Source organism: Podarcis pityusensis (genome assembly GCF_964106645.2).
Source record: "Podarcis pityusensis genome assembly, chromosome: 12".
NCBI classification, from domain to species: domain Eukaryota; kingdom Metazoa; phylum Chordata; class Lepidosauria; order Squamata; family Lacertidae; genus Podarcis; species Podarcis pityusensis.
The window spans coordinates 43,875,454-43,901,566 of NC_138037.1; the positions used below are offsets into that span (position 1 = coordinate 43,875,454).

Sequence of the window (26,113 nt, forward strand, 5' to 3'; positions counted from 1 at the left end):
CACATTGCCTCTCAGCCATCTCCCTCTGCTGTCCCTGAGTATGCTGTTGGGGAAAGCAGTGCCAAAACAACAGTACGCCAGGGAAAGATTGATGTTTCCTAGGATACAAGAAGATACCAGGGTTGAAAAGGCAGTATCCTTAATCAGGTACTAAATATAAGGATTCCCTGTAAAGGACCATGTCTCTGAAAGTAAGAAGAGAAAAATGTGGGATGGAAGGCAAGAGACTGAGACAATGAAGTTAACAGTGGCTGCAACTCTATTTGATTTGCAATCTATAATCTAATTTTCAACGTGTTCCTCAAGGAGCAGGTGCTCATTTTCCCCTACTATCCAGAGTGTGTTGAGTGAAATCTCTCTCGGTCCCACAAAGCACCCTGGTCTATCAAATAGGACGCATTAAGGGAAGCTAATCCATCTGCTTAACCTCTTGTGTACTATTTTGGGTAATCTCCAAATCCGTTGTGCCTCTTTCCCCAAGCCCTGTTGTATAAAGATGCAATATGCTGCTCTCTTCGTGATCTTATCAGCTGCCAAGAAGAAGAAGGAAATAGCTGGATTGTATTGTGCATCTGTGTAATTTTATTCCCCCTTCAAAGGAACAGCCCCACTTTTGGCTGTGAGTGCTGATACCCCACAGCACATTTCTTTCCAGTGGAGGCTTCTGTGAGTAGAAAGGGGGCAGAGGGAACTTTCCTTAATCCACTCATCTCTGCCAGCCCCTATATCCTTTATCTTCTCTAGGGAATTGGGTCACGCTTTGTAACTGCAGGGAAAGTGGCGGGAAGCTGCAGGGAAAAGGGTGTTTGGGGGAGGGGGAGCCCAAACCATAGTTGTCAATGTTTTCCCTTTTTTAAGGGAAATTCCCTTATTCCGAATAGGATTCTTCGCAAGAAAAGGGAAAAGTTGACAGCCATGGCCCAAACACAAACCTCCACCTGACAGAACCCTTCACTGGATCAAAGAGTTTTCCATCAGCAGATGTCTATGGCAGTGGTACCAGCTTTTGACCTTGGGCTAGTCACACTTCTTTGAAGTCTCTCAGCCCCACTTACCTCACAGAGTGTTTGTTGTGGCGGAGGAAGGGAAAGGAGATTGTTAGCCGCTTTAAGGCTCCTTAAGGGGAGTGAAAGGTGGGATGTCAAGTCCAAACTCCTCCTCCTCCTCCTCTTCTTCTTCCTCACCTGCACTCCAAGAATGCTTCTCTAGTGGTTTGGGGGGGGGGGGGTCCTCCTGAACAATGTTGGATGCTGCTAAGAATTGGGGGAAATCTCCCCAAAGCAGGCTCTCCCAGAATGAAAGGATAGGATAAGGTCTATTCTTTCCAATGATACGCTTCATCTCACTTATCATAGCATCCTAGGCATTATTATTTTTATTAGCCATTGGATATTTAATATATATGATTTCAAGTTAGTCCCTTTCTACTATCTGTCACTGTTACATTTAAAATATAACTTATCACTTGTGGTTGGCTATACAAGCTGGCAACCAGTGATAAAGTGGGATATCAAATTCAAATCCAAACTCTTCTTCATATTTGCATTTTTTGAGTGAGTATCAAAAGTACTACCCTCTTTGGTCACTTCTCTCTCTCAGATCATTCCCCAGAAAGAGAGAGAGAGAGAGCATACACAGAGACTTTCCCAAGGGATCTGCATAAAAGTCAGATCCAGTAGAATTAATCTGAACCTTGAAAGGAACTTAGATCTGAAAGAAGACATGGGAAAGAGTAGCTCATTTGTCATTATAGTTGAAGTGGAAAACTATGGTTTAACTGAGCTCTCCAAACCAGGATTGCAAACCATGGTTTGATATTCGTGTTCAGTCCTGGTTTGGAGGACTCGCTCAAACCAGTTGGATCTACAAACTATTATTTATAATAAAAATAATAATAATTTATTACTTATACCCCGCCCATCTGGCTGGGTTTCCCCAGCTACTCTGGGCGGCTTCCAACAGGAGATTAAAAACACATTAAATCATCAGTCATTAAAAAACTTCCCTAAACAGGATCAAGCCAGGTTGTTTTATTAACCTGTTCACTCAAGGGGAGGAGGGAAGGGATGCTTGAAGGCTTAGGACTTGTCTCCAGCACCCCCCCAATGGTTTGGAAACATGACTGCAGCCCATGGTATGCTAGCACCATGGCTGAATGAAGACTGAACCCCAGTCTCCCTTGCCCAGGTCATCATACTATTCCATGTTCCACTACCAGTAAACATCATGGCTTGAAGTGGGAAACTATGGTTTGACTGAGATCTCCAAACCAGGACTTCAAACCATGGTTTGATATTCGTGTTCAGTCCTGGTTTGGAGGACTTGCTCAAACCAGTTGGATCTACAAACTAATAATAATAATAATAATAATAATAATAATAATAATAATTTTTATTACTTATACCCCACCCATCTGGCTGGGTTTCCCCAGCCACTCTGGGCAGCTTCCAACAGGAGATTAAAAATACATTAAATCATCAGTCATTAAAAAACTTCCCTAAACAGGATTCAATGACTTGAAGTCCTATTCACTTGACTGTGCTTGCTTTGATTTTTGAGTATTATTTCAGCAGTACTTATGGTAAATAAATGTCCATGGTATGAAGAGTTCAAGAAGATATTTAAGAGTTCAGTTTCCAAAAACCGGAAGCATATTTGCTGGGCTTAATATCCAGTGACATCCCCAAGGATAAAAGGAATATATTCCTTTATGCAACAGCGATGGCTAGATTATTAGTGGCAAAAAAATGGAAAACAGAAAAAATACCAGAAATCTCAGAATGGCGAGTAAAAATCTGTGAATTTTCTGAGATGGCAAAACTAACAGCAACAATTAGAGGCTGTTCTAATCAAAAAAATTCACAAAGGGTGGGAGTGGGTAAAGAAATATATGAAAAGATTTGGTTTTGGAGCTCAAATTTAATATTCAATAGTTAAAGTGTGCAAGGATATAAGACGATATCATAACATATACGGAACAACAAATACAAACCTCTGTCAACACAACGAGAAGCAATATTATGTAGAGAAGATCTCACATGGGTGAAGGGAAGTAACGGCATAGGGGGAGGGAGGTATAGGGCAGTATTTGGAAAATTGTTAAGGATATATATGTGATTTAAGAGGTCAAGAACAAGGAGTCAAAAGAAGGAGACTAACATTACTGAACAGTAAAATAAGGAAATCTGAGAAGAATTTGGTAGAAATGAAAACATGTGAGTCATGTTCTTGCTTGTATTTTGGTTTATTTTGGTTTTAAAGTCTTCTATTGTAAAGATTGTATATAAAATGAATAAAACACAAAAAGTAAAATAAATAAATGAATGAATGAATGCCCATGGTACATGTACACACACACACCAAAAATTGAGGATGAAAACTCCTGATTTTATTTCTGCAAAATGGGAGGCAGTGAATATCCTCTTCTCTCAGTTACCTTGGCAAAAACTAAAAATGGCAACGGCGTCACCAAACATTCAAACTACTCTCTGCAACAGTACCGCGATGTTTGCAGTGCAACAATGGACGGTTCAAGATCAAGCCCCCGCAACAATTTAAATGCGGCTGAGATATTTATTTATTTTTTAAGTGCTCTTGGAAGAAAGGAATCCATCCCAAGTCAATTTAAGCGTTGCTTGTTCTCTTTAAATATTTAATTACATTAATTTTTCAGAACAACAAAACAAACATTCATCAAGTGAAACTAAGAATGTCACCCTCAGATCTCTACATCTGTTGCTGTCCTGCTGTTTTCCTGCATAATTCAGTTTAATACGTTTAAAGTGTACACTTCATTAAAATTCTTAACATTCACTTCCATGGAGAGTTTACATTCTAGACAAGGGCAGGAAGGCAGGCAAGGAGACTCGTTAACTGCAGAAAGGTGTGGCTTCTTCCCCCCATCGCTGCTTTATGTATGTATGATGATGTCTATCTCGGTGCTTCTGTCTCAGCATGTACTGTCTTATCTATATATCTAAATCCATCTGTCTCTAGAATGAGTCATCCTTTCAGTGCCATCAGACATTTCCTTCCGGATGTATCTTTCTCCCTTGAAGCCTTTGTTCTTTATAGAATATATATATATATTCTATCTTTATTCCTGCTGTCTCTTCTCCAGTCACATACTACACACAAACAAACCCACAGTGTGGCCTACATACCAATCAAACTAAACATTAATCATGCTCTCTAGATATGCTTAAGAATGGACTATGTTGATGGGTTACAGCTGTGTAGCTTTTCTCCCCATTGTTCTAAGATCCAGGATTTTATAGACGTTAGAAGCATGCATGCGCAAACAGAAAGGCAATGCTCTTTTCTCGAGTTGGAGCTAAAATAATAGGAAAGTATTTCCAGTTGAGACCGAGATTAAATAGTATGCAGCCAGGGAACTGGGATTGCAGATTAAAGAGCATCTCTACTTGGAAACCTTCTTCACCCCTAGTTTGGCGATTTAGCACTACCCCCAAGAAGAGAATCCCAGGCTGACAACCCACCTCAGAACCTTCAAGCAACATGTCTTATTTAGTTGGTCTGAGGTGCAGATTATGGTGCTTGTGAGGTTAATCATCATTGCCACTGCAGATAGCCAGAGGGCGGTATTGTAGGTAAAGGGCTCATGTGACAAAGAACCAGCAGGGGTTCCACTAGGTCTTATGGTTTGCAACTAGCTCCTAAGCCTGAGCAACTTGTCGCTGAAGGAAAGACTAAGCTGCTTTCAGACTGCAATTCACCACTTCCCTTCATGTTGTTGTTGTTTAGTTGTTTAGTCGTGTCCGACTCTTCGTGACCCCATGGACCAGAGCACGCCAGGCACTCCTGTCTTCCACTGCCTCGCGCAGTTTGGTCAAACTCATGCTGGTAGCTTCGAGAACACTGCCCAACCATCTCGTCTTCTGTCGTCCCCTTCTCCTTGTGCCCTCCATCTTTCCCAACATCAGGGTCTTTTCCAGGGAGTCTTCTCTTCTCATGAGGTGGCCAAAGTATTGGAGCCTCAGCTTCAGGATTTGTCCTTCCAGTGAGCACTCAGGGCTGATTTCCTTCAGAATAGATAGGTTTGATCTTCTTGCAGTCCATGGGACTCTCAAGAGTCTCCTCCAGCACCATAATTCGAAAGCATCAATTCTTCGGCAGTCAGCCTTCTTTATGGTCCAGCTTTCACTTCCCTACATCACTACTGGGAAAGCCATAGCTTTAACGTAGGGTTGCCATATTTCAAAAAGTGAAAATCTGGACACAAAAGTTGTTGAGCTTTTCTTTTTCATTTCTTTTTTTGGGACGGGGAGAGTTGTTCCAACTGACTTTGGAAATTCTTCGCTATTTCTGAAGCACAAATCCTGGATATGTCCAGGAAATTCCATACGTGTGGCAGCCCTGATTCACCGCTGCCTCATTGATCTCTTGACCACAGTAGCATTGGGATATGGTTTTGTATTAGTGCAGATTATGAAAGCCTTCATATACGCATTAATGTCTAGGGAGGTGAATGCATAGACATCATTTCTTCCCCTTTTCTTTCTTATATGGAAATGGCATGAAGTAAAGATGCGTAAAACAGGTCCCTTTAGCCCTATGGAGTTCTCCACTTTACCTCTCCATGCTCTCAGAGATCTGTGGAAAGGCTGCAGAATACTTTGGGTGCCCTTCTTTTAGGAGCAACTTACACATGTGTGTGTCTCTTGAGAATGATGTACATTTCCACTGATGTACATTAAAGCATGTTCAACAGCTAAGTCCCCCTTTCTTCCCCTAGTTTTATCAGTTTTATACACAGCGAGCCACTGAATATTGCTTGTTGTTTCCCTTATGGAAAGTAATTGAGGCAGAATATGCTGTAAGGAAGATTGAGAGTAATCATCCAAACCTTCAGATCAATATCCAAGTTTGAAATTAAACCCAAAATAAACACATTAAAATGAAAGCCAACTTATGGTGCAAGCTGCCTGTCAGATCACCAAGCCTTTCCTCCCATTTCATGTTTGCCTCATATGTTTCAGCTGCGTTATCTTGCTTTAAATTGTCTGCAGTCATTGTACACCAGGAATCATCTGCTAGCAGGGAGTTGACACACAAGTTTGCGAAAACCAGTATTCTTGCAGTGAGAGGGCAGAGCTTCCTAGTGAGGCACAAGCAGTTGGCAAGGTATCATGAACTCCTTACTTCTTAACTGCAGAAGAGGAGAGCACTCTGGATTGTTGTTGTTGTTGTTGTGGTTGTTGTTGTTGGAGCCAGTGTGGTGTAGTGGTTAGGAGTGGTAGACTCGTAATTTAGGGAACCGGGTTCGCGTCTCCACTCCTCCACATGCAGCTGCTGGGTGACCTTGGGCCAGTCACACTTCTCTGAAGTCTCTCAGCCCCACTCACCTCACAGAGTGTTTGTTGTGGGGGAGGAAGGGAAAGGAGAATGTTAGCCGCTTTCAGACTCCTTTGGGTAGTGATAAAGCGGGATATCAAATCCAAACTCTTGTTGTTGTTGTTGTTGTTGTTGTGTGTTTTTGATCTTATGCAAAAACCAGCCAGGGTAGGTGTGTCCTGCATCCCAGCTGGTGTCCTTTTTTTGTAACACCTGAAAGGGGCCGTGTGAAGGCAGTACAGTAGTACCTCGTTGTAAGTCCGCCCCATTTAGCGTCCATTTCGTGGAACGTCTGTGGCCAACTCAGAAGTACCAGAATGGGCTACTTCCAGGTTTGCTGCTCATGCATGTACAGAAGCACTAAATCATGCTTCACACATGCGCATAAGTGCAAAACCACTCACGTGCATGCACAGAGTGGCGCTTTGTTGAGCGTCTCTTTAGTCAAGCATCCAGGGAACAGATCCCAGACTCAAAACTAGGTACCACTGTATGTGCATGTATAGCCTGTGCATTTCTTTGCACAAGTTTTCCTGTGGACATGACAAAAGTGTCAGGCCAATTGTGCATCCAGTTGCCGCTGTTTCCTGTCATTCCTGATGACCTGGCTTATGAAAATGTCAAATTGTTTCTTAACTTTCTCTAATGCACAGTAGATAGCAAGCAGCCTGGTTCCCCCCCCCCCCCCAGCAGAGCATTGTCTGAAGGGGAAGAGGTCTTTGCCAATAATCCACAAGTTTGCCATCAGTTGCCTTTAGTGCTCCTTTGGAAATCATTCTTGATGCAGCAGCTATTGATCACAGAGGTCTGTTATGTTAATCCTATTGCTTTTAGTTGCAAATTCTTCATTAGTACCCTAAGGGCTCTCTTGACCCTCAGAGGATAATGAAAGTTTCTCCTTTATGGAGGTTTAGCAGTGCAAATTGTATACTCTAATTTATTTTTCTCTAATTGAGGATAATCAGCTTGTCCCTGCAGGGTATAAAGCTATATATATTTGTGTGTAGTTGTTAATTTCTTTTTGCATTAGAGAAGGGTTGCTGAAAAGCAGACGTAGTTATTTATTGTCAGGGACACATTCTGACCTGAGGCCATCAGCTGCATCAAGAATCCGCAGGAGAGCCAAAAGAAGGAAATGAGAATATTTTCATATTGAATAGAAGGAGGCACTAAGCAGGAAAGTGAGAGCAAAAATCGTACATATCTTAAATGTGTCATCCCTGGCAAAGCTTGTATGGTATAGCAGGATAGTTCTGCCTGTGAAGCACTGGGAAGAAGAAGAAGAGTTTGGATTTGATATCCCGCTTTATTACTACCAGAAGGAGTCTCAAAGCGGCTAACATGCTCCTTTCCCTTCCTCCCCCACAACAAACACTCTGTGAGGTGAGTGGGGCTGAGAGACTTCAGAGAAGTGTGACTGGCCCAAGGTCACCCAGCAGCTGCATGTGGAGGAGCAGAGACGCGAACCCGGTTCCCCAGATTATGAGTCTACCGCTCTTAACCACTACACCACACTGGCTCTGAATAGCAACACTCCTCCCACTAAGTGCCTGGAAAACAACAATATTATTAAATAAATAAATTTGTAACAGCGGTCTTATCCTGTGGTCTGAGAGCAACCATGTGCAACATTTGTAAGTGGTCATCCATTTTCACCTTGTGTCAAAAACATAATCCTAGAAACCCAATTTGTGTGTGATGAGGGAAGAAGGATCGAAGGGAAAGAGAGGACCATGATGCAAAAAGCATTATGCACAGATCCAGGTAGACCTAAGGCAAAGATCCAGGTACTCTTGAGCCAAAGGGGTGGAAGATTCTCACAGGCATCCAAAGGAAGCAGGTATTCGTGTATATTTTGTAATATCTGCAGAAGCAGTTAGACACTTCCCGGGAGATGATTCCACTTTGATGGGTCCAAACCTATTTGTTTACATGGGTCAAAAACCAGAGGGCAAGGTAAGAACGAGGAAGAAGGCAACCAGGCTCTGGTGTTATTGTTTGATCCTTGACAGAGCAGGCCTGGGTGCACTGCTTAATGTCGAATTGAAGCGAATTCAATTTTATTATTATGGTCATAGACCAGTTCCGGCTCACTTACAATATCAGAAAAATCATAAAACACAACAGGAATACATTGGATTACATTGGGTATAACAGAGACAATTCAGATATAGCAGCAGTTAAATATATATATTAAATATTGATCACTAAAATATAAATTAAAATTGTCATTTTAAACCTTAATCATTTTGTTAGTACAGCTTGTTCCCTAGGTTTTATGGCAGTCGCACAGAATTTGGCCTCCCTTAGCGTGATCTTTAGATCCTTGTCCTCTACCAGGAGTTTTAGATATTGAAGTTCGGACCCATTTGGAGATTTTTGTATAACAGGAGTGATAAATACCGAACATATATCCCCGTAGGAACGGCAGCGTAACAAGACATGAGAGACAGTTTCTACCTCCATCAAGCCGCAGGGGCAGACTCGTTCCACGTATGGTTTACCCTCAAATCTGCCCTGCAATAAGGCAGATGGCAGCATGTTGAATCTAGCGAGGGTAAATGACCGTCTGTATTTGGGTATTTGTAATTTTGACAAATAATTTGCTGGGGGCTTAATGTCATTAATGTTTGATTTTTTAATTGTATATGCAGGAGCCTGGATATAAACTACATAGCATAGGGCAGTGATGGCAAACCTTTTATCACAAAGTGCCAACAGGGCAATTTAACCTGAATACCGAGGTTTTTGTTTAGAAAAAAACAATTCGTACATTAACCACTTTTATCTTAAAAGAAAAACACAATAACAGAGCTGTCAATGATACAAAGCACTTTTTATTGAAAGGTCAAAGTTTGCATTTGGCATGCTTTTGAATAATTAATGTGAAGCCTCAACCTTGCAGCAGCAGGAGGAGGAAGGCGCTTGCTTGGAGCTGTTGGTGGCCCACCAATGCAGCAGCGCTCCTCTGAGCGCATGCAAAGCGCTGCCCCCCCCCCCAGTGGAGGCTTCCCAAGGGAAAACGCACGCCCTGGGGTTGTGGCTCTGTTTTGCACGCATCCAAAGCTCTTCTACTCAGACACAAGTCCCAGGATCCACGCCCAGCCTCTGAAAACAACATGAGTGCCTGTTTGGGGATAGTGTCACGTATCCGAATGCGACCAATGCCCACCCGGCCCTTCCCTTTGTGCCTTCCTGGCTACGAAGGCGCCTTCTCAGTCTGGGCATCCCGTGCAGAGCGGCTGAGCAAAAGGAGCCCTAAAGGCACTGTAGCAGACGGACCAGTTTGGGAATTTCAGCTCTTTATTGTCCTGCATCTGAGGGCCCACCATAATCATAATCAAAATACTAATTGCCACAATAAGTTCTGGAAGCCTCCGCGCATTTGGGTGCGATGAACCATTTGGGCCAAAGAATGGCTGCGACCCCCGTGTTGGAGAGAGTTGGCGTCCTGACAGGCATTGCATCCTGTTCTGACTGTGCAGTTTCCTGCGGCGGCCCGCCATGCACATGGCGTTCCGGCTGCTCAAGTTGAGCTGAGGACTCAATGCTTTGGCCAGCTCTGTGCTGGGGCAATGGCGCACATGCCCACAGAGAGGGCTCTGAGTGCCCCCTCTGGCACGCGTGCCATAGGTTTGCCACCACTGGCATAGGGTCTCGTTATACAATCCATTTGCTTCCTGCTATTCTTTATTTATATGAAGGCAGGTCAATATCATTCAGCTTGATTAACTAATCAGATTGAGGTTACTGCTTCTTTCTGCGGAGCTGTTTGTTTTTGTGCTAATGTAAATGTTGACAATTTCCCAGTAGATTACATGGGATAAGCAACCACCAGTAGGATCTTACAATATTTCAAATAGACTTTAAATAATGAAACAGGTAATCTCTCGCCGTTATAATCCTGCAGCATGATAGCATACAAAAGCTGCCCTCGAGTCAAAATGAGAGATTGAAAATTTAAAGCTATCTAGGCAAATGTTTTCTATTAATGATAACAAAATAAATGTGTTGGAAAGAGGCTTGTGTAAACATATATTTGATTGCATAGCAGCCCATGAATGCAAATATAGTTGTTTCAGAGACCTATTGGTGTCTTCCTTAAACACACTGAAATATATATGCTTTCTTTCTCAATGCACTTGCTCATTGACCTTAAATAAGTGCAATTATTTATATCCAGTTTGTATTCATAGTAGTGCCTGAAATGCAGACTTCGATAATGTTAAGCACATTGTGTCATAGCCTCTGAGCAGACTTTCCTGATGATGATAATAATAATGTTATAATAGATACTGTGTTGTTGTTGTTGTTGTTGTTGTTGTTGTTGTGTTGTTGTTTTTTAAAGCTGTATGCCAAAACACCAATTTTCACATATGATGTGTTATAAGGTTTGAATGATCATTCAAAGAATCTAGAGAAAAGATAAACACGTATTTGCTCCAGATCTTCTTTGAATACACTATATCATACTGCAAATCATTCGTTTAATTATCTTCATCATCTTTAAACCAGTGTTGGCAAAGTAAAAGAGAAAATGCAAAGCTACCCTGCAGAATTTATAGCACGATACAAACAACCTTGGCCATGCATAGGAGCACAATAAAAGTTTGTGTCATTGCAATGCATGAGTGCAGTCAGATTTGCATGATACATGTATGTAATATTTTGATAAATGGAGACATTGAATTATCCCAAAACATTGGACAATACCGGCCTTAGTCAGACACCCAGCTTAAACCAGTTTAGAAGCTGGAAATTAGAAAGGGGGCAGCATGTTTCTTTCTCATCGCTCTCTCCCTCGGTGCTTACATCCTAGTTTAATGAAACCCCAGTTACCTATTACATCTGAAATGAGAATTTGTGGTTCAATATCAGTTTACTAACTAGGATCTTAAACCACAGTTTGAGGTTGGATCCTGATTGGTAAATCAACATTAAACCATAGTTTCCCATTTGGGGTGTAAAAGCTAACTGCAGTTTAAACAAACCATAGTTTCCCATTTGGGGTGTAAAGGCAAAAAAACCAAGCATTCTGTTTCCTACAGTGGGGAACCTGATGCCTCTGGGAAGCCTACAGACAGGGCATAGAGGTAATAGCTATATAATGCTGTTGCCTTCAGGTGCTGGGCCTTCAGGTCGTTTTCTGCCTCTAAAGATAAAAGTTAAAATATTTTGAGTGAAATTCTGGACTTTAGAAAATCTTAGCATGGATTACTAGTAAAAAGTTTAGGGTCAACTGCTCTGAATAATATTACATTCATTCTGGACATACACATGTAAAAGTTAAATAAGTTATAAGTATTTTATTACATGTATATGTAATAGTATCAAAATCCTTGAGTTAGAATTAAAATAAAACTTAAAAGTAAGATACTAAACTTTTTACCCCCTCCAGAATCAGCATCATGAAAGGCCAGGCTGTGTGTTGAAAATGGCACAGTATAGAGTTTCTAGTTACAACTCAATTTATAGTATAATGGAAGAATTTTGATACTTGCAAGGCGGACATTTAAAACACCTGTACTTGCCAGTGTAGCTGTCATTCAAAGCAAGGGGATCTTTTGCACCTTGTGCTACAGAAATGTAATCCCGTGTGGCCTGACAAAGGTAGTTTTGTGTAGATGCTGAGAGACTGCATGCTTTCTGGGTCATTCATGTTAACATTTTGATTACAGCGATGAGTTACAGAGGATAAGCTGGAAAGGCTTACGAGGCTGCGATGTTACAATGGAATGTACTACTTTAGATGGAGAAAAGAGCTTTCATCTCAGAACCTTTGAAGCAAAAATGAATTGCATAAACAGCTGCCTCTTAAAGCAAACATTCAAACATTCATCTGCCGTCCGTCTCCTTCTAATGCCATCTTCATCTGGCTCTCTCATCTCTTTGCTGCCTTTCAAAGTTTCCTTTTGTTTTACTAGAGTCGTGAAACATGGGCATTTATCTGGGATCTTGAATACCTGTGTTTTTGAGTGATCTTTTCTTTCCCTGATTTCCATTCTACGTTTTAAAATTATCTGTAGTTCATGGACGTTTATCTCAAATCTTGAATACCTATCGTTTTAAGTGATCTTTTGTTTCTCTGATTTCCATTCTACATTTAAAAATTATCTCCACAGCTCACAGAGCCCGTATGTAATGGTTTGTGCATAGGTAATAAAACAAAGAATTTAAAAGGCTGGTGAGAACTGCCCAATCACAATTAATGTGAATACTGCTTTATGATAAAAAGTTAACTCCTATTTAGTATGCAGTACCAATGTTGGGTGATTTAACCATAGTATTACCTACCAGTTGAAAACCCAAACAGTTGTTTGGTGTTATGTCTAAATCTTTGCTATCTTATGAAACATAACTGGCAGGTGACTGCCAAACCAGGATTTTAAACTACGGTTTGAAGCTGGTTTGCAAACCATAGTTTATGCTAACTGTAGTTTGCTCCTATGGTTTCTCTTAAGAGGTTGCTGCATCCTGGAGACAAACTTACATAAACGTGTGAAGTTGAGTGCCGAGAAGCTAGGCAGCTCTAAGCCACAATTCCCCTTCCATACATCTAGAAGCTCAAAACATTGGGGGGCTTGGTTTGAGTATGAATTGAGTATAGAAAGAACTATCCAGTTTTACGTTCTGCTCAAATGTGATTTTGAAGTGATCATCGCTTACAACTTTCTGTGTGTTTTACTAATGATGCATCGTTTCTCAGCTTCTGTGCCTGAAAATATTTTAGAAAGTATCTACCCTATTAAATGGGACATGGGTGGTGCTGTGGGTTAAACCACAGAGCCTAGGACTTGCCGATCAGCAGGTCGGCGGTTCGAATCGCTGCAACGGGGTGAGCTCCCGTTGCTCAGTCCCTGCTCCTACCAACCTAGCAGTTCGAAAGCACGTCTAAGTGCAAGTAGATAAATAGATACCGCTCCGGCAGGAAGGTAAATGGTGTTTCCGTGCGCTGCTCTGGTTCGCCAGAAGCGGCTTAGTCATGCTGGCCACATGACCCGGAAGCTGTACGCCGGCTCCCTTGGCCAATAAAGCGAGATGAGCACCGCAACCCCAGAGTCGGCCACGACTGGACCTAATGGTCAGGGGTCCCTTTACCTTTACCCTATCAAATAAAACTGGATCTGTAACCTTTCTCTCTGCTTAGGGAACTGCAGTTGCGATAGGCTCTGAATTTCTTCGGCTACCCTCATCAAGCTATAGTAGTGGCAGTAGTAGTACTTAATAATAATAATAATAAATTCGTACCCTGCCCATCTGAGTGGGTTGCTACAGTACAAGTTTATTTTTGCATGGGGAGGAATATGACAAATGATGATACAACTAATATGTTTGCATTGAAGATTGACCTCCCTTTTTTGTGAATCTACAAAAGTTGATTAGTATAAACATGAACCAGTTTCAATTGCCACCGAGTTCTAGTGGCTACAGGGTCATGAGTGTTATTTTGCTCATGTCCCACTCCCCTAACCATCTAGTTGGCCCTTGTGAGAACAGGCTGCTGGACTTGAATGGCCTTTGATTTGATTCAATACAGCTCTTCTTATATTCTTAATATGTTCTTATGTCATCAGTTTTTTGGAAGCATTTTTTTCAGTAATATATTAATAGGAACAAAGTCAACATTTGGGTGTCTTTTGATCCTCTGATTACCCTTCCAGGGGGAAATCTTGTTGAAAATGCCTTTTATTTAAACCCCCCAACCCGAACTTTCCCACCTAACTACAATTTTGCAGTTCCTCGCTTTTGTGTTTGCTTTAATGCTAATGCTGTTGTCATATGCAATTTATTTGCAAGCTCATGTTTGCAGCAAATCAATCAGCAAAGCCATCCTTATTAATAAAGGATCTTCCATAGAACCCCAACATTGATTTCTCCATCGCTGCCTCTTATTAAAAAGTTCCCTGGTGTGAGAAAGATGCTAACTAGAAACTAATATACATTGTAATATCTCATACATTTTCTTGTTCAGACAAGGGAAGGTTGGCAAATGTTTTGCTCAAAGGATTTACCTGCTGTTATGATAAAATAAAAGCACGTTATCCCAGTTCTTGCTTCTGCTGACAGATCTTTTAAGGCCTTTGTATTTGTCCCTTTTTGTTAGTTAGCTTTTTTAAAAATCTCAAAGCTTATTTATTATACCTTGCTGTTCTGTTCTGTGGTTGCTGGGGTTTTTAAAATGAGTGACAGGTGCTTATCAGCTCCCAGAAATTGACATGTCAAAAGACCTAGTAGATGCAACAAGAATACTAATGAAATTATTTTAATAATAGGTTGAGTTGCGCTCCAGTGAGCAGTATGATGGAAGTAGAATTATAGTGCTCAGTGAAATTCTGTTGGCTTATAGGACTGCAAATTTTGTTGGTTCGCTTACAGCAGAATCCTTTGCACATTTACTCAGAAGTAAGCTTCGGGGTGTTAAGTAGCATTTAAATCCTGGGTAAATGTACATAGGATTGTAGCGCCTGCAACTGGAACGTAAGTACTATTGGAAAACCTTCTAACATAAAACAGAATTTCAGTCAAGGATGAATTCACTGTTTCCTTCTTGGTGTTGTTGTTGTTTTTTTAAAGAAAAGAAAGAGCCCGTTAAAGCAGTAAATGTAAGAAAAAGGCACTTCCAAGGATTGCATTGAATACATAACTTTTTGACGAGTATACTGGGGAAATGGCCATTTCAATTAGTTTCTGAACTGTTGGCATTATTCTGGAGCACCTACATTGACTGTCATATACTATTGCATGACAGACTATGCTAGGCTAAAATGACTGAAATTTACACAACTATACACTGGAGAAAGTAAGTTCAAAACAAAATAAATTTCTACATTATGTGTAATTGTGCATTTCACTATATAAAATAATTTAGACATACGCAAGATTTGATTGTGAGTTGCTTTCGTATTTAGAACAACAGATTGCGTGAGATTTTAAATGTTTTACAACTAAGCTGTACCCCCAATTATCATCAGGGAAATGCAATTCTTACTGTGTCATTGAACATAACTGAACGACAATCTCTTAAACCTCTAGCTTCTAAAAGTGCAACAGAAAGGGTAGCACATTTTCCATGTAATCATTTCGATTAAGAATAGGTTGCTTCTGTCTTAAGTCTCTAGTCGAACTTTGGACTGATTCAAGCATGGCAGGAACCATGTGGACATGCTGGCTCCTAGAGAGAAGAGAGCTTAACCACAATCCCTCATTCAGATGAAACATTAAGTCAAACCTTAGCTTAGCTGCCACATAGCCTTGAACTAAACAGAGTGAGGAGGAGCAAGCAAATTCACTTAAGTCTTCCCCACCCCTGAGACCGGTGATTTGACTTAGTGTTACATGCAGACACGACCATTGTGTCCCTGGAGCTGCAGGCCCTGTACTCATGAAATCCCTTTTAAAAATTGCACTGTGGGGGGAAAAAGATGCTGTATAGATATGGTGACAATGTCTGGAGAGTGTGGACTTAATTTTTTTTCCTGCCAGGATTAGTCTCAACTGTGAATGTGGTTTAACCTTTCCCCAAAGGGCTGTGTGTGTGTGTTAAAGTCAACACACTTTGGTGGCCATTCACACTCATGGATTTCATGTTTTGTTGTTTAACTTCTGGAGTGTTATAATTGGGTATATTCTGTGATAATTGAATTTCCCCAATAATGAAAATTTCTGGTTAATGGTGCCGGGGATTGCAACATTCCAGCAACAGACCTGAGGGGAATACTCCGGCTCTCCTGCAGTAAATGAGAAATAACTTGTTAACAAGGAAGAACCAGATGCAGTTATTGTCTGTGTCAGACTCTGTTCCCCGACGCTTCCTTTCGGATCATACTAAGGACTTTCATGCAGTCAAAAAACCTGGTGTGTTATAGCTCACCCCTACAGCAGTTCACGGTCGGCCTTCGAATGCTCTTGTACTGCTGTTATCTTTCTTCAAGGAAAGCTGGGTCCCTGTGGAGACTTTTTAGGTTTCTAGTGGAAGGGGCGAAATAACAGAACCAAAAATGGCAAGAGGGCGGAGGAACGAGCACCTTGTTAAACGGCTGAGTTCAGCCTTGCACATGGTGACAGGATGGTATTCGCGTCATGTAGCTTAGGTTGAATATTTATGAAATATCCAAGGCAGGCGCACCAATTGAGTTAAACCCATTAACAGTGAATCTCACAAGAATCCCTGTAGCTTCTCATCACTCAATATCAGGCATTAAGATTGAATTCAGGCATCACCATACAAGATTACAGTCTCCGTAGAACCAGCACCGGACAGCAGAAATGGGCAGCTCATCATCAGGCATAGAATTCTTCTACTCCAAATAATTGCCTATTTGCTGTGCATTCCTGCTCCATTCCTTACACTTAGACCCTCCTGCACATCTAGTTAGAACTTGCAGAATTAATATTGGGTTTCCTGTCACCTCACTCATTACTTTTGTCAGGGGAATTCAAGGAGCGAAGTCAAAAACCTGTTTTTAAGAGGCTATCTCTTAAAGTCTTTCCCCCATTCTTTTTCTTTAAATAGAAACCTGTCTGTTAGCATGTCAGGTTATTTCTTTCTGCTATACAGGGAAGGACATCTGAATAAATTGCAATTCCACAGAGCTGGCATTGTTGATAGATCACTATAAGTTCTCCAGCCAGAGACACACCTTTTGTAGAAATGCAAAAGGTTTTAGAAAGGGGTGTGTGTGTGTGTGTGTGTGTGTGTGTGTGTGTGTTTGTTGCAAACCACATTAAATGAAACAATGTTCTCAATGTCTGGTGAAATCTACCTGTCAAGGGTTTGAACTACGGCAACGAAAGCCTAGAGCAGAGAAATGTAGTGTAAATAAACAGTTGCATAATTGTGTTCATTGTAAAACTTTTTTCCTTGCGAATCACTCCAGAGCTGCAAAAGAGGGTCATGTTATGAGCTAAGAATGTGCTGGAAAAGTGCACTTGCTTGTTTCCCCCCAATAAACGCTTTTTTAAATTATCATAATTTAAACTTCAAGCGTTCTAATAACTGAACTAACACAGCTATTTTGTTGTTCTGATGATTCAGTTCGTCTAGAGAGAGCCATACTTGCTCCTCATAGGCCTTGGTTTAGGTAAGAAACCATGATGGCTTATCAGAAAATATGCTGATGCACCGCTAGGGTTTTGTGCTGTTTCCCCACTCACTTGCTTTATTGAGGCTGCATTATTTGCTTTCTTTTACTGCACAATTTACTACGTTGAAGATCAGGCTATCAACAGTCTGTTCAGACACCACAAAAAGCGAGGGTACACATCTTGGGCCCTACGTACATAGCTTCAGTTATTTACATAGAAGTGTCTACAAACAGAGGTGGAACATCTGTGTGTATGTAGGAGAGCTAGGGAAAAAATGTGGAGAAGTCTACATCACAGACTTTCTTTAATGAATGTGAATTGTGGAATGCTCTCCCTGGGGAAACTCTCCTGGCGCCTTCATTACATATCTTTAGGGGACAGGCGAAAATGTTTCTCTTTAACCAGGCCTTTGGCTGATTAGCATCCTATGGCCTTTAAAGTATGTCCGTGGAAGGGGATTTATTCGTTTGGTTTGGTTTTATCATGCATTTTGCGTTCTCATTTTGTATTTTTATGTTGTGAACCACCCTATGATCTTCGAATGAAGGGCAGTATACAAATTTTAAATAGATAGATGATAGATAGATAGATAGATAGGTGATAGATAGATAGATAGATAGATAGATAGACAGACTATGTGCTCCTTTCATTCCTTCCTCATTTTATATTAGATTTCATAAGCTTTGTCTAACGCCTACCTATACAAATACTGAAACACTGGTGAAAAATGCCCCAAGCAGTCTTAGTTAGCAAGAAAAAAATAAAGCAATTGCAAATATGGAGAAGGGGGGCTGTTTATTGACTAAGATGTTTGCCAAGATTTGCCTTGATTTCTATGGGAAATGAAAACAGATGTGTGTTGGGTGGGGAGGGGAGTTTTTCATCTTACCCATGCTAGTTTCTGTAATGCTAGACAGAAAGGAAATAAATGTGACAATGTTATTGTTTATAGAAATGCTTTCTTTAAATGGATCTTTTAAATAGCCCATAATAGGAAAATCAAAAGTAATTTCTTGTGTCAGTTCAAGCATTAGCAGTTCATGTTCTACATGATACCTGATAGGATAATAGTAATGTCTAAAGTGATCAATATCAAAAGCTATTAACTGAGAAAATAGATTTAAGATAAAAAAAAAAGAGTGATGTATTTCTTGTGGCATAAAAGCTTGCATTTTCAAGGTCCACCCCCCCCCCCCCATTCAGGGGAACATTAAAGACATTGCTGAGAGGTGGAATAGCTGACCACAAGGGCTTGTAGGTCACCTCTTACTAGAGACTTATTTTACTTCCATTAGAGGCGAACTAGAAAGCAACACAGGCCATTGGTATATGATCTTCTGCAGTAAATTAAAGTACATGAAATCATTTAAATTTGGCTGGTACATTTGATGAAAGCTGACTTTGTTTCTGTTCCGTAATAGCATAATGGTAAAATAACATGGCATCATTTTTCATTCAAATAAGATGGTATGACTTTGCTAAAAGAGGTCAAAAGAACCGTTGTTTTGCTTTTAAGAAGCTGTAATACTGAACCTGGCTAATCTAATTTTCCACTGGAGTCAGTGAAACACCTCTGGAATATATAGTTTCAGGACAATTTTTTCATGAAACCTACAATCAATAGAGTTTATATTCTGACTTTAAGGCTGGGCGATATATCATCCAAAACTGGTTTGAAGTCCATATCATGATATGTTTCAAAAATTTTGACAGGGGAATATATCACGAGTCTTGATGTGTGTGTGTGTGTGTGTGTGTGTGTGTGTTATGCAAAAACCAGTGTGGGGAAAACCATGAAGCCGGCCAATGCTTGGCTCGATTCCTGCAGTCCTTGTTACCTCTGCTGGCTCAGCTATCTGCTGCCTCCTGCACGGGGCAGCAAATCACAAAATGCAGGCACCAGCAAAAATCATGATGCAGGAATATCTGTGAAGCCAGCCAATGCCTCTACATAGCTCCATCCTTTTTTCAGACATCGTGATACATCAGTAAACCGTGGTGTTTAGCTGGTGATATGTCGCGATGTTGAAAAGTAGATATCGCCCAGCGCTAGCTGACATCTTGCTGCTAGTTAAGAACACGGACTTCCCATTGAATTTGGTGAGATTTGGGGATACTCTTCCAGGCACAAGGTTGTAACTCTAGATCCTCAGGACAACACCGCTGAAACACGGTGACCTCTTGGATGTAGATACTCTCACACCCACTTTCATACCCTGTACAGTGGTACTTTGGGTTAAGAACTTAATTCGTTCTGGAGGTCTGTTCTTAACCTGAAGTACCACTTTAGCTAATGGGGCCTCCCGCTGTCGCTGTGCCGCCATGCGATTTCTGTTCTCATCCTGAAGTAAAGTTCTTAACCCGAGGTACTATTTCTGGGTTAGTGGAGTCTGTAACCTGAAGCATTTGTAACCTGAAGCGTCTGTAACCCGAGGTACCACTGTATTAGGACACAAGAACAACCTCCGGGCATCATCTCTGCCATCATCTCTCCTGACACAATATGCTAGCTTCATCCCTGTTGCCGCCAAGATACTAGGAAGAGATTCTCAGGGGGGCAGTCTGACGAGCAAGGGCAGGCCTCAAATGTCTAGATGGCTGAAGGCTGCGTGAAATTAGGCCCAGGGACTGAGGTTCCTCACCCCAGTTGCAGAGACAGGACAGTCTGTAAACTCTCAGAGGTCCCCTCAAAATCATTTCTGCCATACTTGCAAAAGTGCTTCATTGCAATTTTGGTTCTGAGGTATCTCATTTTTCTCCAGCAGCAATTCATACTGGGGAAGGGACTTATTTCTATCACAATTGTCCAGTTCTACCCTTTGATCCACCTCCAACATTTGTCTCTGTTATCTTTTCCTGTGTCTGCAGATTTTTTTTGGGGGGGGGGACACTTTTAACGAAGTTGGACATAACTGGCTTATAAAATGCTCTCCTGTGCTGATCTTCTGTTGTATTGTATCCATCTTTATTGATACCTATCTTTCCAAATGTCATAAATTATTTTGAGAGATTGATACCCGTATCTAAATGTATCTAAATTTTAAAGCGTTTAAGTATTTAAATGCTTAAAATGAATTAATAAATGAATAAGAAAAAATACGGTAAGATTTTGTATCTCAGATAGCTTTTAAGTAAAATACCAAATTAGTGACTTGGGTCACAAGGATATACGTTAGGTATAAACAGCACACATATTAAGAATGTAATAGAATATTTAACTCTGTAATTTTTAAAGCTATAGTCTTTCATGGGGCTGATGCCACACTCAGTGATACAGCATCTTGAACATAACCACTTGGAGGAAGTAACACTGACCTCAATGCAACATGCTCCCCAAAGAAATATGCGCAGGTTTGCAGTCTTGGAATGATAAAAGATTGTTATACTTCTGGAGTCTTTACTAAATCAGTGCTGGAGTCTTTACTAAATCAGTGCTGGGGGCACTGTCATACAGTGGTTCCGCTCCCTCCTCCTGGGCCGTGTTCAGAAAGTGGTAGTGGGGGATGAGTGTTCAGACCCCTGGGCTCTCACTTGTGGGGTGCCTCAGGGTTCTGTCCTCTCCCCCATGCTTTTCAACATTTACATGCAGCCGCTGGGAGAGATCATCAGGAGGTTTGGGCTGGGTGTTCATCGGTATGCAGATGATACCCAGCTCTACCTCTCTTTTAAATCAGAACCAGTGAAGGCGGTGAAGGTCCTGTGTGAGTGTCTGGAGGCGGTTGGAGGATGGATGGCGGCTAACAGATTGAAGTTGAATCCTGACAAGACAGAAGTACTGTTTTTGGGGGACAGGAGGCGGGCAGGTGTGGAGGATTCCCTGGTCCTGAATGGGGTAACTGTGCCCCTGAAGGACCAGGTGCACAGCCTGGGAGTCATTTTGGACTCACAGCTGTCCATGGAGGCACAGGTCAAATCTGTGTCCAGGGCAGCTGTTTACCAGCTCCATCTGGTATGTAGGCTGAGACCCTATCTGCCTGCGGACTGTCTCGCCAGAGTGGTGCATGCTCTGGTTATCTCCCGCTTGGACTACTGCAATACGCTCTACGTGGGGCTACCTTTGAAGGTGACTCAGAAACTACAACTAATCCAGAATGCGGCAGCTAGACTGGTGACTGGGGGCGGCCGCCGAGACCATATAACACCGGTCTTGAAAGACCTACATTGGCTCCCAGTACGTTTCCGAGCACAATTCAAAGTGTTGGTGCTGACCTTTAAAGCCCTAAACGGCCTCGGTCCAGTATACCTGAAGTAGCGTCTCCACCCCCATCGTTCTGCCCGGACACTGAGGTCCAGCACCGAGGGCCTTCTGGCGGTTCCCTCATTGCGAGAAGCAAAGCTACAGGGAACCAAGCAGAGGGCCTTCTCGGTAGTGGCGTCCGCCCTGTGGAACGCCCTTCCAGCAGATGTCAAAGCGATAAACAACTACCTGACATTCAAAAGACATCTTAAGGCAGCCCTGTTCAGGGAAGTTTTTAACGTGTGATATTTTAGTGTATTTTTGGTTTCTATGGAAGCCGCCCAGAGTGGCTGGGAAGGCCCAGCCAGATGGGCGGGGTATAAATAATAAATTATTATTATTATTATTATTATTATTAATCAGAGTTCCTATCAAACCTGGTGTCTCCCTAAGTATGCATACAAGTATTTTAATATAAGGTTTAATTCTGTTCAATAACCCTCATTTTCATAAATCTGCGGTTAAAGAAACAATCAAACAACACAGCGTAGCTTCATTTCCATCGTCTCAGCAAGATTTTACAAACTGTTCAGATGAACAGAACTTTTCTCTCTTCACAAAACTCTTGTTTTAAATATTCAGAAGAAAAAATTTGCATTGTTCACAAAATCACAAAATCGCTTCACAAATTGGTCCAGCTTTACATATTTAGCTTTATCTCTTCCGTTTTGGTAATGTCTTTCCTTTTACACTCACTCTCACGCAGTTTACCTGTTCCTATCTGCAGTAAGGTCTGCAGTTGTACAAAGAAGCACTTTATGATTTACGAGATGATAAGAGAAGCTGTAATGTGTACTCGGATGTAATTGTTTTGGTATTGACCGCATAACAAAACATGTGCTGTTTCTTCTTTTCTTAAATTTGAACGTGGTGATTACAGTATTCATTCAATGCCTTCGTTCTATTGGGATAGCGTTTCCACATCTTTTTTCAACTTTGACCGTCTTTCTTGGTCCTCCTATTGCAGCATCCATCATCTTGTTTTTCAAATTAATGAGGAGAGACATCCTTGCATGCAGTTGTGTGAGACCTCAGCTAAGCTCAGATATAGGCTTTTTCTAACAAAGTTGAGTTCAAATGAGATGTTAGGTCAGGCTTGCATACCCAGAGAGCACCCACTTCCTGAGGAGTCTTCAAAGGGGCAGTTTTCTTTCATGATGTTTGGCATTCATACACTTCTCATTCATCTCTAACCTTGTGCGTTGCCTACATTGGGGAGTACGAGGCTCCTAGTGTAGTGTGAGTCAATGTTAGAAACTGAGATGTGAACTCTAGGAGCGAAATGGCACCTTAAACCTACGTTATGGGTGCAACACAACCTTGATGGCAAAAAGTGAGGAGGAATTAAAGAACCTTTTAATGAGGGTGAAAGAGGAGAGTGCAAAATATGGTCTGAAGCTGAACATCAAAAAAACTAAGATCTTGGCCACTGGTCCCATCACCCCCTGGGAAATAGAAGGGGAAGAAATGGAGGCAGTGAGAGATTTTACTTTCTTGGGTTCCATGATCACTGCAGATGGTGACAGCAGTCACGAAATTAAAAGACGCCTGCTTCTTGGGAGAAAAGCAATGACAAACCTAGACAGCATCTTAAAAAGCAGAGACATCACCTTGCCAACAAAGGTCCGTATAGTTAAAGCTATGGTTTTCCCAGTAGTGATGTATGGAAGTGAGAGCTGGACCATAAAGAAGGCTGATCACCGAAGAATGGATGCTTTTGAATTATGGTGCTGGAGGAGACTCTTGAGAGTCCCATGGACTGCAAGAAGATCAAACCTATCCATTCAGAAGGAGATCAGCCCTGAGTGCTCACTGGAAGGACAGATCCTGAAGCTGAGGCTCCAGTACTTTGGACACCTCATGAGAAGAGAAGACTCCCTGGAAAAGACACTGAAGTTGGGAAAGATTGAGGGCACAAGGAGAAGGGGACAACAGAGGACGAGATGGTTGGAGAGTGTTCTTGAAGCTACCAACATGAGTTTGACCAAACTGCGGGAAGCAGTGGAAGACAGGAGTTCCTGGTCCATGGGGTCACAAAGAGTCGGACACGGCTAAATGACTAAACAACAACATGGGTGCAACAAGGGAATGTCTAAGCGCACTTTTTTAATTACAATAATGCAAAGCTGAAAATGAATGAGCTGCAGCTAAAATCTTTTTTCACATGGTCTAGTTTTCAGCTGAAGACTGGAAAATAAAAAAACCCAAGCTTCCCCTGCCTTCCTCTCTAATATTCTTAAGAGGGTCTGTTCTCCATTCTTCAGAGAGTGGCTGGAAGTGGGGAGGCAAGAAAAGGTCCTCCTTTCCTTCCACTCTGCAGTTTTAATCTGAATTCTTGGGCGCAGTAAGATGCTCAGAAACTGCTTGTGCTTATGAAATTCCTTGTCGCAAAATGCACCTAGGACAATGGGAGTTTTGAACACGGGTGTGAGCAAGGTGAAATGTCTCCTGGCTGACAGGTTCCAGCTCACAGCCAGGGCCTGGGTTCTTTACCCAGTACAATGGCAGTCTTTCAGATTCAGCAGCTTCCTCCTCTTCGGTCTCCTGGCTCCTGTTTGCAGTCAGGGCCATAACACAGACAAGAAAGAGGCAAAGCGAGAGAGACGTACCCTCCAACATTTCTGGACATCTTCCAACATATATAAAAACATAATAAAAGTTTAAACTACTTTCCTATACAGGGCTGCCCTCAGATGTCTTCTAAAGGTTGTATAGTTACTTAACTCTGTGGCTCGGAGGTCACATAACTCCATACCCTCCAAGATTTCTCCAGTGAAAATAGGGACGCCCTAAGGCAGGCATGGCCAAACTTGGCCCTCCAGCTGCTTTTGAACTACAATTCCCATCATCCCTGACCACTGGTCCTGTTAGCTAGGGATGATGGGAGTTGTAGTCCAAAAACAGCTGGAGGGCCAAGTTTGGCCATGCCTGCCCTAAGGAAAAGCGGGACATTCCAGTATCAGATCATAAATCGGGACAGCTTCTGTAAATCCAGGACTGTCCATGGATAACAGGAACAATTGGAGGGTTTGAGGATGCATATTCAGTCTTAGAGATCAGGACTCTATGCATTCAGATTTACCTGTGGGGTAAGCTGGCAGTATATAGACAGAGAAAAGGGTGTTAGATATTGGCTGGAGGGACAACCGTGGTTCACAATCCCTCCCACCAAGAGTCTTACAATACCCAACAGTTGCGTGAGAAGATACCTGGATTTGGAATAGTTGGAACGCAGGCATTGGGAGCTGTGGAGCACAATATATCTGATTGTATAGTAAAGACAAGTGCAGGGAAAAACCATGCGAACAAAGCAGCAGCTCTTTCTAAATCACCTTTCTCTCCCAAAATGACAGTCTGTATAACCCTCATTGTAGAGGATCAGCCAAGAGGGGTATACTGGGTATTCAGTATCACTCGCCCCATGCTGTGGAACGCTCTTCCAGCAGAGATGCAGCAGGCATCTGGACTTTGAGGCACCTCTTGAAGTCTTTTTTTATGCTGACAAGCTTATGCAGTTGTTTAAAATATTATTGAAGAGCTGTACATTTTAATGATTCTTTTGTACTGCTTCTAATGGGTTTCTATGTGCTTATATTGCTCTGTGCCACCCTGATATTTTATGAGAGGCTGGTACATAAATAATATCTATAAATAAATATAAAATAGAGGACCAGCTCAAATATACTAAACGAGAGAGTTGTATCTTTAAGATTTTCTTTTCCAGACAAAGTTTATTTGCGTAAGAGACATCTGGAAGCGGGATAGATATATCTTTCTCTTTATGACACTGGCCTGGTGCACACAAACCAGTTTGCCTTATTGCTGTCAGCAATCGTTTCCATGCTATTGCAAGCCCCTTTTTTTGTGGTGATGTGGAAAAACCATTAGACTCATGTGGCAAGCCCCTTCACAGAGGTGCGGGGAATGGGGTGGAGACTTCACTAAGGAGGTAAAATAGGCACCAGCTGTATTTGATGTTGACTCCAGTGCCCATAGTGGCTGGGGCAACCCCGTCAGATGGGTTGGGTACCAACAACAACAACAACATATTTTAAAACAATGTTTTAATGTGTATAGCATAGGTTTCAACCTTAGAAGGAAAGTATATGGACACAAATATTATATTAAAATAAGAGGGCCTGGGTCCTGTATACCCGAAGGAGCGTCTCCACACCCATCATTCAGCCCAGACACTGAGGTCCAGCTCCGAGGGCTTTCTGGTGGTTCCCTCACTGCAAGAAGTGAGGTTACAGGGAACCAGGCAGAGGGCCTTTTCGGTAGTGGCGCCTGCCCTGTGGAACACCCTCCCATCAGATGTCAAGGAAATTAACAATTATCCAACTTTTAGAAAACATCTGAAGGCAGCCCTGTTTGGGAAAGCTTTTAATATCTGATGAATTATTGTATTTTAATGTTTTGTTGGAAGCTGCCCAGAGT

General features: G+C 41.8%; 1 protein-coding gene across 9 annotated transcripts in view; it reads left to right on the top strand.

Moving 5' to 3' along the window:
- RBMS3 (RNA binding motif single stranded interacting protein 3) overlaps window positions 1-26,113 on the top strand; it is a gene marked incomplete at its 3' end in the record, with an annotated part of 764,091 nt that overhangs the window by 634,995 nt on the left and 102,983 nt on the right. The gene's annotated exons all lie outside the window — the stretch shown is intronic.